The 15218-nt window shown below is 39.5% G+C and overlaps 1 protein-coding gene across 2 annotated transcripts in view; it reads right to left on the bottom strand.

The window, feature by feature from the left end:
• LOC106608317 (protein-tyrosine kinase 2-beta) overlaps nucleotides 1-15218 on the bottom strand; it is a 91740-nt gene that overhangs the window by 49199 nt on the left and 27323 nt on the right. The gene's annotated exons all lie outside the window — the stretch shown is intronic.

Below are 15218 nucleotides of genomic sequence, written 5' to 3'. Positions count from 1 at the left end.
CAGAACTAACATTACACTGGCAGTAAGGACAGAACTAAATTACACTGGCAGTAAGGACAGAACTAACATTACACTGGCAGTAAGGACATAACTAACATTACACTGGCAGTAAGGACAGAACTAACATTACACTGGCAGTAAGGACATAACTAACATTACACTGGCAGTAAGGACATAACTAACATTACACTGGCAGTAAGGACAGAACTAACATTACACTGGCAGTAAGGACAGAACTAACATTACACTGGCAGTAAGGACATAACTAACATTACACTGGCAGTAAGGACATAACTAACATTACACTGGCAGTAAGGACAGAACTAACATTACACTGGCAGTAAGGACAGAACTAACATTACACTGGCAGTAAGGACAGAACTAACATTACACTGGCAGTAAGGACATAACTAACATTACACTAGCAGTAAGGACATAACTAACATTACACTGGCAGTAAGGACATAACTAACATTACACTAGCAGTAAGGACATAGCTAACATTACACTGGCAGTAAGGACATAACTATCATCACACTGGCAGTAAGGACATAACTAACATTACACTGGCAGTAAGGCCATAACTAACATTACACTAGCAGTAAAGACATAACTAACATTACACTGGCAGTAAGGACATAACTAACATTACACTGGCAGTAAGGACATAACTAACATTACACTGGCAGTAAGGACATAGCTAAAATTACACTGGCAGTAAGGACATAACTAACATTACACTGGCAGTAAGGACATAGCTAACATTACACTGGCAGTAAGGACAAAACAAACCTTACACTGGCAGTAAGGGAAGAACTAACATTACACTGGCAGTAAGGACAGAACTAAGATTACACTGGCAGTAAGGGCATAACTAACATTACACTGGCAGTAAGGACAGAACTCTGGCAGTAAGGACAGAACTAACATTACACTGGCAGTAAGGAGGGAACTAACATTACACTGGCAGTAAGGACATAACTAACATTACACTGGCAGTAAGGACAGAACTAACATTACACTGGCAGTAAGGACATAACTAACATTACACTGGCAGTAAGGACAGAACTAACATTACACTGGCAGTAAGGACATAACAAACATTACACTAGCAGTAAAGACATAACGAACATTACACTAGCAGTAAGGACATAACTAACATTACACTGGCAGTAAGGACATAACTAACATTACACTGGCAGTAAGGACAGAACTAACATTACACTGGCAGTAAGGACATAATTAACATTACACTGGCAGTAAGGACAGAACTAACATTACACTGGCAGTAAGGACAGAACTAACATTACACTGGCAGTAAGGACATAACTAACATTACACTGGCAGTAAGGACATAACTAACATTACACTGGCAGTAAGGACATAACTAACATTACACTAGCAGTAAAGACATAACTAACATTACACTAGCAGTAAGGACATAACTAACATTACACTGGCAGTAAGGACAGAACTAACATTACACTGGCAGTAAGGACAGAACTAACATTACACTGGCAGTAAGGACAGAACTAACATTACACTGGCAGTAAGGACAGAACTCTGGCAGTAAGGACAGAACTAACATTACACTGGCAGTAAGGACATAACTAACATTACACTAGCAGTAAAGACATAACTAACATTACACTGGCAGTAAGGACATAACTAACATTACACTGGCAGTAAGGACAGAACTAACATTACACTGGCAGTAAGGACAGAACTAACATTACACTGGCAGTAAGGACAGAACTAACATTACACTGGCAGTAAGGACAGAACTAACATTACACTGGCAGTAAGGACAGAACTAACATTACACTGGCAGTAAGGACATAACTAACATTACACTGGCAGTAAGGACATAACTAACATTACACTGGCAGTAAGGACATAACTAACATTACACTGGCAGTAAGGACATAACTAACATTACACTGGCAGTAAGGACATAACTAACATTACACTGGCAGTAAGGACATAACTAACATTACACTGGCAGTAAGGACAGAACTAACATTACACTGGCAGTAAGGACAGAACTAACATTACACTGGCAGTAAGGACAGAACTAACATTACACTGGCAGTAAGGACAGAACTAACATTACACTGGCGGTAAGGACATAACTAACATTACACTGGCAGTAAGGACAGAACTAACATTACACTAGCAGTAAGGACATAACTAACATTACACTGGCAGTAAGGACATAACTAGCATCACACTGGCAGTAAGGACATAACTAACATTACACTGGCAGTAAGGACATAACTAACATTACACTGGCAGTAAGGACATAACTAACATTACACTGGCAGTAAGGACAGAACTAACATTACACTGGCAGTAAGGACAGAACTAAATTACACTGGCAGTAAGGACAGAACTAACATTACACTGGCAGTAAGGACAGAACTAAATTACACTGGCAGTAAGGACATAACTAACATTACACTGGCAGTAAGGACAGAACTAACATTACACTGGCAGTAAGGACATAACTAACATTACACTAGCAGTAAAGACATAACTAACATTACACTGGCAGTAAGGACATAACTAACATTACACTGGCAGTAAGGACATAACTAACATTACACTGGCAGTAAGGACAGAACTAACATTACACTGGCAGTAAGGACATAATTAACATTACACTGGCAGTAAGGACAGAACTAACATTACACTGGCAGTAAGGACAGAACTAACATTACACTGGCAGTAAGGACATAACTAACATTACACTGGCAGTAAGGACATAACTAACATTACACTGGCAGTAAGGACATAACTAACATTACACTAGCAGTAAAGACATAACTAACATTACACTAGCAGTAAGGGCATAACTAACATTACACTGGCAGTAAGGACAGAACTAACATTACACTGGCAGTAAGGACAGAACTAACATTACACTGGCAGTAAGGACAGAACTAACATTACACTGGCAGTAAGGACAGAACTAACATTACACTGGCAGTAAGGACAGAACTCTGGCAGTAAGGACAGAACTAACATTACACTGGCGGTAAGGACATAACTAACATTACACTGGCAGTAAGGACAGAACTAACATTACACTAGCAGTAAGGACATAACTAACATTACACTGGCAGTAAGGACATAACTAGCATCACACTGGCAGTAAGGACATAACTAACATTACACTGGCAGTAAGGACATAACTAACATTACACTAGCAGTAAGGACATAACTAACATTACACTGGCAGTAAGGACAGAACTAACATTACACTGGCAGTAAGGACATAACTAACATTACACTGGCAGTAAGGACAGAACTAACATTACACTGGCAGTAAGGACAGAACTAACATTACACTAGCAGTAAGGACATAACTAACATTACACTGGCAGTAAGGACATAACTAACATTACACTGGCAGTAAGGACAGAACTAACATTACACTGGCAGTAAGGACATAACTAACATTACACTGGCAGTAAGGACATAACTAACATTACACTGGCAGTAAGGACAGAACTAACATTACACTGGCAGTAAGGACAGAACTAACATTACACTGGCAGTAAGGACAGAACTAACATTACACTGGCAGTAAGGACAGAACTAACATTACACTGGCAGTAAGGACATAACTAACATTACACTGGCAGTAAGGACATAACTAACATTACACTGGCAGTAAGGACATAACTAACATTACACTGGCAGTAAGGACAGAACTAACATTACACTGGCAGTAAGGACAGAACTAACATTACACTGGCAGTAAGGACATAACTAACATTACACTGGCAGTAAGGACAGAACTAACATTACACTGGCAGTAAGGACATAACTAACATTACACTGGCAGTAAGGACAGAACTAACATTACACTGGCAGTAAGGACAGAACTAACATTACACTGGCAGTAAGGACATAACTAACATTACACTGGCAGTAAGGACAGAACTAACATTACACTGGCAGTAAGGACAAACTAACATTACACTGGCAGTAAGGACAGTAACTAACATTACACTGGCAGTAAGGACAGAACTAACATTACACTGGCAGTAAGGACAGAACTAACATTACACTGGCAGTAAGGACAGAACTAAATTACACTGGCAGTAAGGACAAACTAAATTACACTGGCAGTAAGGACATAACTAACATTACACTGGCAGTAAGGACATAACTAACATTACACTGGCAGTAAGGACAGAACTAACATTACACTGGCAGTAAGGACAGAACTAACATTACACTGGCAGTAAGGACATAACTAACATTACACTGGCAGTAAGGACATAACTAACATTACACTGGCAGTAAGGACATAACTAACATTACACTGGCAGTAAGGACAGAACTAACATTACACTGGCAGTAAGGACAGAACTAACATTACACTGGCAGTAAGGACAGAACTAACATTACACTGGCAGTAAGGACAGAACTAACATTACACTGGCAGTAAGGACAGAACTAACATTACACTGGCAGTAAGGACAGAACTAACATTACACTGGCAGTAAGGACATAACTAACATTACACTGGCAGTAAGGACAGAACTAACATTACACTGGCAGTAAGGACATAACTAACATTACACTGGCAGTAAGGACAGAACTAACATTACACTGGCAGTAAGGGCATAACTAACATTACACTGGCAGTAAGGACAGAACTAACATTACACTGGCAGTAAGGACAGAACTAACATTACACTGGCAGTAAGGACAGAACTAACATTACACTGGCAGTAAGGACAGAACTAACATTACACTGGCAGTAAGGACAGAACTCTGGCAGTAAGGACAGAACTAACATTACACTGGCAGTAAGGACATAACTAACATTACACTGGCAGTAAGGACAGAACTAACATTACACTGGCAGTAAGGACATAACTAACATTACACTGGCAGTAAGGACATAACTAACATTACACTGGCAGTAAGGACATAACTAACATTACACTGGCAGTAAGGACATAACTAACATTACACTGGCAGTAAGGACAGAACTAACATTACACTGGCAGTAAGGACAGAACTAACATTACACTGGCAGTAAGGACAGAACTAACATTACACTGGCAGTAAGGACAGAACTAACATTACACTGGCAGTAAGGACATAACTAACATTACACTGGCAGTAAGGACATAACTAACATTACACTGGCAGTAAGGACATAACTAGCATCACACTGGCAGTAAGGACATAACTAACATTACACTGGCAGTAAGGACATAACTAACATTACACTAGCAGTAAAGACATAACTAACATTACACTGGCAGTAAGGACAGAACTAACATTACACTGGCAGTAAGGACAGAACTAACATTACACTGGCAGTAAGGACAGAACTAACATTACACTGGCAGTAAGGACAGAACTAACATTACACTGGCAGTAAGGACAGAACTAACATTACACTGGCAGTAAGGACAGAACTAACATTACACTGGCAGTAAGGACAGAACTAACATTACACTGGCAGTAAGGACAGAACTAACATTACACTGGCAGTAAGGACATAACTAACATTACACTGGCAGTAAGGACAGAACTAACATTACACTGGCAGTAAGGACATAACTAACATTACACTGGCAGTAAGGACATAACTAACATTACACTGGCAGTAAGGACAGAACTAACATTACACTGGCAGTAAGGACATAACTAACATTACACTGGCAGTAAGGACATAACTAACATTACACTGGCAGTAAGGACATAACTAACATTACACTGGCAGTAAGGACAGAACTAACATTACACTAGCAGTAAGGACATAACTAACATTACACTGGCAGTAAGGACATAACTAACATTACACTGGCAGTAAGGACAGAACTAACATTACACTGGCAGTAAGGACAAACTAACATTACACTGGCAGTAAGGACAGAACTAACATTACACTGGCAGTAAGGACATAACTAACATTACACTGGCAGTAAGGACATAACTAACATTACACTGGCAGTAAGGACAGAACTAACATTACACTGGCAGTAAGGACAGAACTAACATTACACTGGCAGTAAGGACAGAACTAACATTACACTGGCAGTAAGGACAAACTAACATTACACTGGCAGTAAGGACAGAACTAACATTACACTGGCAGTAAGGACATAACTAACATTACACTGGCAGTAAAGACATAACTAACATTACACTGGCAGTAAGGACAGAACTAACATTACACTGGCAGTAAGGACAGAACTAACATTACACTGGCAGTAAGGACAGAACTAACATTACACTGGCAGTAAGGACAGAACTAACATTACACTGGCAGTAAGGACATAACTAACATTACACTGGCAGTAAGGACAGAACTAACATTACACTGGCAGTAAGGACATAACTAACATTACACTGGCAGTAAGGACATAACTAACATTACACTGGCAGTAAGGACAGAACTAACATTACACTGGCAGTAAGGACAGAACTAACATTACACTGGCAGTAAGGACAGAACTAACATTACACTGGCAGTAAGGACAGAACTAACATTACACTGGCAGTAAGGACATAACTAACATTACACTGGCAGTAAGGACAGAACTAACATTACACTGGCAGTAAGGACATAACTAACATTACACTGGCTGTAAGGACAGAACTAACATTACACTGGCAGTAAGGACATAACTAAATTACACTGGCAGTAAGGACAGAACTAAATTACACTGGCAGTAAGGACAGAACTAACATTACACTGGCAGTAAGGACAGAACTAAATTACACTGGCAGTAAGGACATAGCTAACATTACACTGGCAGTAAGGTCAAAACTAACCTTACACTGGCAGTAAGGGAAGAACTAACATTACACTGGCAGTAAGGACAGAACTAACATTACACTGGCAGTAAGGCCATAACTAACATTACACTGGCAGTAAGGACAGAACTAACATTACACTGGCAGTAAGGACATAACTAACATTACACTGGCCGTAAGGACAGAACTCTGGCAGTAAGGACAGAACTAACATTACACTGGCAGTAAGGACAGAACTAACATTACACTGGCAGTAAGGACATAACTAACATTACACTGGCAGTAAGGACATAACTAACATTACACTGGCAGTAAGGACAGAACTAAATTACACTGGCAGTAAGGACAGAACTAAATTACACTGGCAGTAAGGACAGAACTCTGGCAGTAAGGACAGAACTAACATTACACTGGCAGTAAGGACAAATCTAACATTACACTGGCAGTAAGGGCAGAACTAACATTACACTGGCAGTAAGGGCATACCTAACATTACACTGGCAGTAAGGACAGAACTAACATTACACTGGCAGTAAGGACAAATCTAACATTACACTGGCAGTAAGGACAGAACTAACATTACACTGGCAGTAAGGACAGAACTAACATTACCTGGCAGTAAGGACAGAACTAACATTACACTGGCAGTAAGGACAGAACTAACATTACACTGGCAGTAAGGACAGAACTAACATTACACTGGCAGTAAGGGCATAACTAACATTACACTGGCAGTAAGGACAGAACTAACATTACACTGGCAGTAAGGACAGAACTAACATTACACTGGCAGTAAGGACAGAACTAAATTACACTGGCAGTAAGGACAGAACTAAATTACACTGGCAGTAAGGACAGAACTAACATTACACTGGCAGTAAGGACAGAACTAACATTACACTGGCAGTAAGGTCATAACTAACATTACACTAGCAGTAAGGACATAACTAACATTACACTGGCAGTAAGGACATAACTAGCATCACTCTGGCAGTAAGGTCATAACTAACATTACACTGGCAGTAAGGACATAACTAACATTACACTAGCAGTAAATACATAACTAACATTACACTGGCAGTAAGGACAGAACTAAATTACACTGGCAGTAAGGACAGAACTAACATTACACTGGCAGTAAGGACAGAACTAACATTACACTGGCAGTAAGGACATAACTAAATTACACTGGCAGTAAGGACAGAACTAACATTACACTGGCAGTAAGGACATAGCTAACATTACACTGGCAGTAAGGACAGAAATAAATTACACTGGCAGTAAGGGCAGAACTAACATTACACTGGCAGTAAGGACAGAACTAAATTACACTAGCAGTAAGGACATAACTAACATTACACTGGCAGTAAGGACATAACTAACATTACACTGGCAGTAAGGACATAACTAACATTACACTAGCAGTAAAGACATAACTAACATTACACTGGCAGTAAGGACAGAAATAAATTACACTGGCAGTAAGGACAAATCTAACATTACACTGGCAGTAAGGACAGAACTAACATTACACTGGCAGTAAGGACATAACTAACATTACACTGGCAGTAAGGACAGAACTTACATTACACTGGCAGTAAGGCCATAACTAACATTACACTGGTAGTAAGGACAGAACTCTGGCAGTAAGGACAGAACTAACATTACACTGGCAGTAAGGACAAATCTAACATTACACTGGCAGTAAGGACAGAACTAACATTACACTGGCAGTAAGGGCATAACTAACATTACACTGGCAGTAAGGACAGAACTAACATTACACTGGCAGTAAGGACAGAACTAACATTACACTGGCAGTAAGGACAGAACTAAATTACACTGGCAGTAAGGACAGAACTAAATTACACTGGCAGTAAGGACAGAACTAACATTACACTGGCAGTAAGGACAGAACTAACATTACACTGGCAGTAAGGTCATAACTAACATTACACTAGCAGTAAGGACATAACTAACATTACACTGGCAGTAAGGACATAACTAGCATCACACTGGCAGTAAGGTCATAACTAACATTACACTGGCAGTAAGGGCATAACTAACATTACACTGGCAGTAAGGACAGAACTAACATTACACTGGCAGTAAGGACAGAACTAACATTACACTGGCAGTAAGGACAGAACTAAATTACACTGGCAGTAAGGACAGAACTAAATTACACTGGCAGTAAGGACAGAACTAACATTACACTGGCAGTAAGGTCATAACTAACATTACACTAGCAGTAAGGACATAACTAACATTACACTGGCAGTAAGGACATAACTAGCATCACACTGGCAGTAAGGTCATAACTAACATTACACTGGCAGTAAGGACATAACTAACATTACACTAGCAGTAAAGACATAACTAACATTACACTGGCAGTAAGGACAGAACTAAATTACACTGGCAGTAAGGACAGAACTAACATTACACTGGCAGTAAGGACAGAACTAACATTACACTGGCAGTAAGGACATAACTAAATTACACTGGCAGTAAGGACAGAACTAACATTACACTGGCAGTAAGGACAGAACTAACATTACACTGGCAGTAAGGACAGAAATAAATTACACTGGCAGTAAGGACAGAACTAAATTACACTGGCAGTAAGGACAGAACTAACATTACACTGGCAGTAAGGACAGAACTAAATTACACTGGCAGTAAGGACAGAACTAACATTACACTGGCAGTAAGGACAGAACTAAATTACACTGGCAGTAAGGACAGAACTAACATTACACTGGCAGTAAGGACAGAACTAAATTACACTGGCAGTAAGGACAGAACTAACATTACACTGGCAGTAAGGACATAACTGACATTACACTAGCAGTAAGGACATAACTGACATTACACTAGCAGTAAGGACATAACTAACATTACACTGGCAGTAAGGACATAACTAACATTACACTGGCAGTAAGGACATAACTAACATTACACTAGCAGTAAAGACATAACTAACATTACACTGGCAGTAAGGACAGAAATAAATTACACTGGCAGTAAGGACAGAACTAACATTACACTGGCAGTAAGGACATAGCAAACATTACACTGGCAGTAAGGACAGAACTAACATTACACTGGCAGTAAGGACAGAACTAACATTACACTGGCAGTAAGGACATAACTAACATTACACTGGCAGTAAGGACAGAACTAACATTACACTGGCAGTAAGGACATAACTAACATTACACTGGTAGTAAGGAGAGAACTCTGGCAGTAAGGACAGAACTAACATTACACTGGCAGTAAGGACAAATCTAACATTACACTGGCAGTAAGGACATAACTAACATTACACTGGCAGTAAGGGAATAACTAACATTACACTGGCAGTAAAGACATAACTAACATTACACTGGCAGTAAGGACATAACTAACATTACACTGGCAGTAAGGACATAACTAACATTACACTGGCAGTAAGGACAGAACTAAATTACACTGGCAGTAAGGACAGAACTAACATTACACTGGCAGTAAGGACAGAACTAACATTACACTGGCAGTAAGGACAGAACTAACATTACACTGGCAGTAAGGACATAACTAACATTACACTGGCAGTAAGGACATAACTAACAATACACTGGCAGTAAGGACATAACTAGCATTACACTGGCAGTAAGGACATAACTAACATTACACTGGCAGTAAGGGAATAACTAACATTACACTAGCAGTAAAGACATAACTAACATTACACTGGCAGTAAGGACAGAACTAACATTACTCTGGCAGTAAGGACAGAACTAACATTACACTGGCAGTAAGGGCATAACTAACATTACACTAGCAGTAAAGACATAACTAACATTACACTGGCAGTAAGGACATAACTAACATTACACTGGCAGTAAGGACAGAACTAAATTACACTGGCAGTAAGGACAGAACTAACATTACACTGGCAGTAAGGACAGAACTAACATTACACTGGCAGTAAGGACAGAACTAACATTACACTGGCAGTAAGGACATAACTAACATTACACTGGCAGTAAGGACATAACTAACATTACACTGGCAGTAAGGACAGAACTAACATTACACTGGCAGTAAGGACAGAACTAACATTACACTGGCAGTAAGGACAGAACTAACATTACACTGGCAGTAAGGACATAACTAACATTACACTGGTAGTAAGGAGAGAACTCTGGCAGTAAGGACAGAACTAACATTACACTGGCAGTAAGGACAAATCTAACATTACACTGGCAGTAAGGACATAACTAACATTACACTGGCAGTAAGGGAATAACTAACATTACACTGGCAGTAAAGACATAACTAACATTACACTGGCAGTAAGGACATAACTAACAATACACTGGCAGTAAGGACATAACTAACAATACACTGGCAGTAAGGACATAACTAGCATTACACTGGCAGTAAGGACATAACTAACATTACACTGGCAGTAAGGGCATAACTAACATTACACTAGCAGTAAAGACATAACTAACATTACACTGGCAGTAAGGACATAACTAACATTACACTGGCAGTAAGGACAGAACTAAATTACACTGGCAGTAAGGACAGAACTAACATTACACTGGCAGTAAGGACAGAACTAACATTACACTGGCAGTAAGGACAGAACTAACATTACACTGGCAGTAAGGACATAACTAACATTACACTGGCAGTAAGGACAGAACTAACATTACACTGGCAGTAAGGACAGAACTAACATTCCACTGGCAGTAAGGTCATAACTAACATTACACTGGCAGCAAGGACATAACTAACATTACACTGGCAGTAAGGACATAACTAACATTACACTGGCAGTAAGGACAGAACTAACATTACACTGGCAGTAAGGACATAACTAACATTACACTGGCAGTAAGGACAGAACTAACATTACACTGGCAGTAAGGACAGAACTAACATTACTCTGGCAGTAAGGACAGAACTAACATTACACTGGCAGTAAGGACAGAACTAACATTACACTGGCAGTAAGGACAGAACTAACATTACACTGGCAGTAAGGGCATAACTAACATTACACTGGCAGTAAGGATAAAACTAACAATACACTGGCAGTAAGGACAGAACTAACATTACACTGGCAGTAAGGACAGAACTAACATTACACTGGCAGTAAGGACATAACTAACATTACACTGGCAGTAAGGACATAACTAACATTACACTGGCAGTAAGGACAGAACTAACATTACACTAGCAGTAAAGACATAACTAACATTACACTAGCAGTAAGGACATAACTAACATTACACTGGCAGTAAGGACATAACTAACATTACACTGGCAGTAAGGACAGAACTAACATTACACTGGCAGTAAGGACAAAAGGGGTAAGGCAAGTTACGCAACAAGCTCTCTTTCCCATGGTCCATTTTCTCTGCAGTGTGTTTTGTAGAGAGGCACAAACCTGGGTTCAAATAACATTAGAAATATTTCAAATAATGTTAGCATTTGCTCTAGTCTGCCTGGAAATACCACATGGGTGGGGTTTGCACTGTTGCTATTATTCTATTGGTTTGATTGTGCCAGGCAATCTTAATCAAGCCCAGATAAAGTATTTGAAATGATTTTGAATAGTACTTGAACCCAGGTCTGGTGAGGCAAGCTGTGGTCTACATAGATTACAGCAGATTCTGTACTAACCAATTTACAACCAATGGGCTGGGTTGAACAAACAACTGATGATTGATTGCAAGCGGTCATTGTGGTTGTAAGACTAACAGAGGGTACACAGCTATGCACATGGACATTATCCTCCAACAAACAGTATCTCTAAACTGAATACACCAAACATTAGGAACACCTTCCTAATATTGAGCTGCAGCCCCCTTTGCCCTCAGAACAGCTTCAATTCATAAGGGCATGGACTCTACAAGGTGTCGATAGCGTTCCACAGGGATGCTGGCCCATGTTGACTCCAATGCTTCCCACAGTTGTGTCAAGTTGGCTGGATGTCCTTTGGGTGGTGGACCATTCTCAAATCAAATCAAATTGTATTTGTCACATGCGCTGAAATACAACACGTGTAGACCTTACAGTGAAATGCTTACTTACGAGCCCTTAATCAACAATGCAGAGTAAGAAAAGATTAGCTAAATAAACTAAAGTAAAAAAATAAAGAAATGACAATAACAAGGCTATATAGAAGGAGTACTTGTATATAGTCAATGTGCAGGGGTTCAGGTTAGTTGAGGTAATTAAGGTAATATGTACATATACTGTAGGTAAGGGTAAAGTGACTATGCACAGACAATAAACAGCGAATAGCAGCAGCGTAAAAAAAGGGGGTCAATGAAAATAGTCCTTGATACACAAGGGAAACTGTTGAGCGTGAAAAACCCAGCAGCGTTGCAGTTCTTGACACAAACCCGGAGTGCCTGGCACCTACTACCATAACCCGTTCAAAGGCCACTTAAATATTTCGAGTCCTGGGAGATACTCCCCACAGTGTGGCTAGCGCCTAGCAACACCACCTGGATGTGTGGGAAGGAGAGAGGGACTTATCCTATGATTGAGAGTGCTCAACGCTCAGAGACTATTACATAACAGGCACCTCATTAGTCCCTGTTCAATCATTTTCATGTAATAGTACATGGTTCACAGCATTTTGAGAATGAATACTTTACATTCTGTGAACTCTGAAATGTTAGTATGGTCAGTTGCTAATAAGGTTTTACAGTTCGAGATGTTTTCTGGGCACAGGAGGAAAGCAAGAGTAAGACTTAGCAGTTGTACTTTGTGAAACTAAATAGAAAAACATCTCCATGTTTTTTTTTTTTCTTAATGAATAATTTACCTTTCATTGAAACACAAGTGCTTACATTTAGTCATTCAGCAGACACTCTTATCAAGAGCAACTTACAGTTAGGTAACCAGGTATGAACACATTCTGTACCAAAATGTAAACGCAACAGTCGACAATTTCAAAGATTGTACTGAGTTACAGTTTGTATGAGGAAATCAGTCAACGGAAATAAATTCATTAGGCCCTAATCTATGGATTTCACATGACTGGGCAGGGGCACAGCTATGGGTTGGCTTCGGGGGGGGAGTAGGCCCACCGACTTGAGAGCCAGGCCCAGCCAATCAAAATGAGTTTGCTGTTCAATCAGCTTCTTGACATTCCACACCTGTCAAGTGGATGGATTATCTTGGCAAAAGATAAATAATCGCTAACAGGGATGTAAACACATTTATGCACAAAATTGTAGAGAAATTAGTTTTTTGTGTGTATGGAACATTTCTGCTCATGGAATATGGAGCCAACACTATATATGTTGCGTATATATTTTTTGTTCAGTATATAAACTACATGATAAAAAAAGTATGTGGACACCTGCTGGTCGAACATCTCATTCCAAAATCATGGAAATGCCAAGAGTGTTCAAAGCTGTCATCAAGGCAAAGGGTGGCTACTTTGAAAAATCTCAAATATAAAATATATTTTGATTTGTTTAATTCTTTTTTGATTACTATATGATTCCATATGTGCTATTTCATAATTTTGATGTCTTTACTATTATTCTACAAATGTAGAAAATAGTAAAAATAAAGAAAAACCCTTAAATGAGTAGGTGTGTCCAAACTTTTGACTGGTACTGTACGTTATAAACTTTCATTCATAGGCTAGGGTTGTATCAACCTCATGATGGGTACAGGGAACATTCTAGTATCATGTAGTAGCCTAAACCTATCGCTGTTACATTGAACTGGGTGAATATGAATGACAGTATCCTAAACCCATCACTGTTACATTGAACTGGGTGAATATGAAGGACAGTATCCTAAACCCATCACTGTTACATTGAACTGGGTGAATATGAAGGACAGTAACCTAAACCCATCACTGTTACATTGAACTGGGTGAATATGAATGACAGTATCCTAAACCCATCACTGTTACATTGAACTGGGTGAATATGAAGGACAGTATCCTAAACCCATCACTGTTACATTGAACTGGGTGAATATGAAGGACAGTAACCTAAACCCATCACTGTTACATTGAACTGGGTGAATGGAATATGAATGACAGTAACCTAAACCCATCACTGTTACATTGAACTGGGTGAATGGAATATGAATGACAGTATCCTAAACCCATCACTGTTACATTGAACTGGGTGAATGGAATATGAATGAAATCGTCCTCCCTCTTCATAAACGGCAGTGACCGCCACTGGTACACATGGATTTTGTATTGTAGATATGTGGTAGTAGTGTAGTGGTCTGAAATGTAATGTCATGTAATATGTTTAACTGTATAGAACTGCTGTAATGTTGCTGGACCCCAGGAAGAGTATGTGTATTCATTATGGATCCCCATTAGTTCCTACGAAGGCAGCAGCTACTCTTCCTGGGGTTTATTATGGATCCCCATCAGTTCCTAC

The sequence above is a fragment of the Salmo salar genome, chromosome 06, assembly GCF_965601325.2.
Source record: "Salmo salar chromosome 06, fSalSal1, whole genome shotgun sequence".
In the NCBI taxonomy this organism is placed as follows: Eukaryota; Metazoa; Chordata; class Actinopteri; order Salmoniformes; family Salmonidae; genus Salmo; species Salmo salar.
The sequence above is the reverse complement of the archived record's forward strand: the minus strand, read 5'-3'. Positions and strand labels throughout refer to the sequence as shown.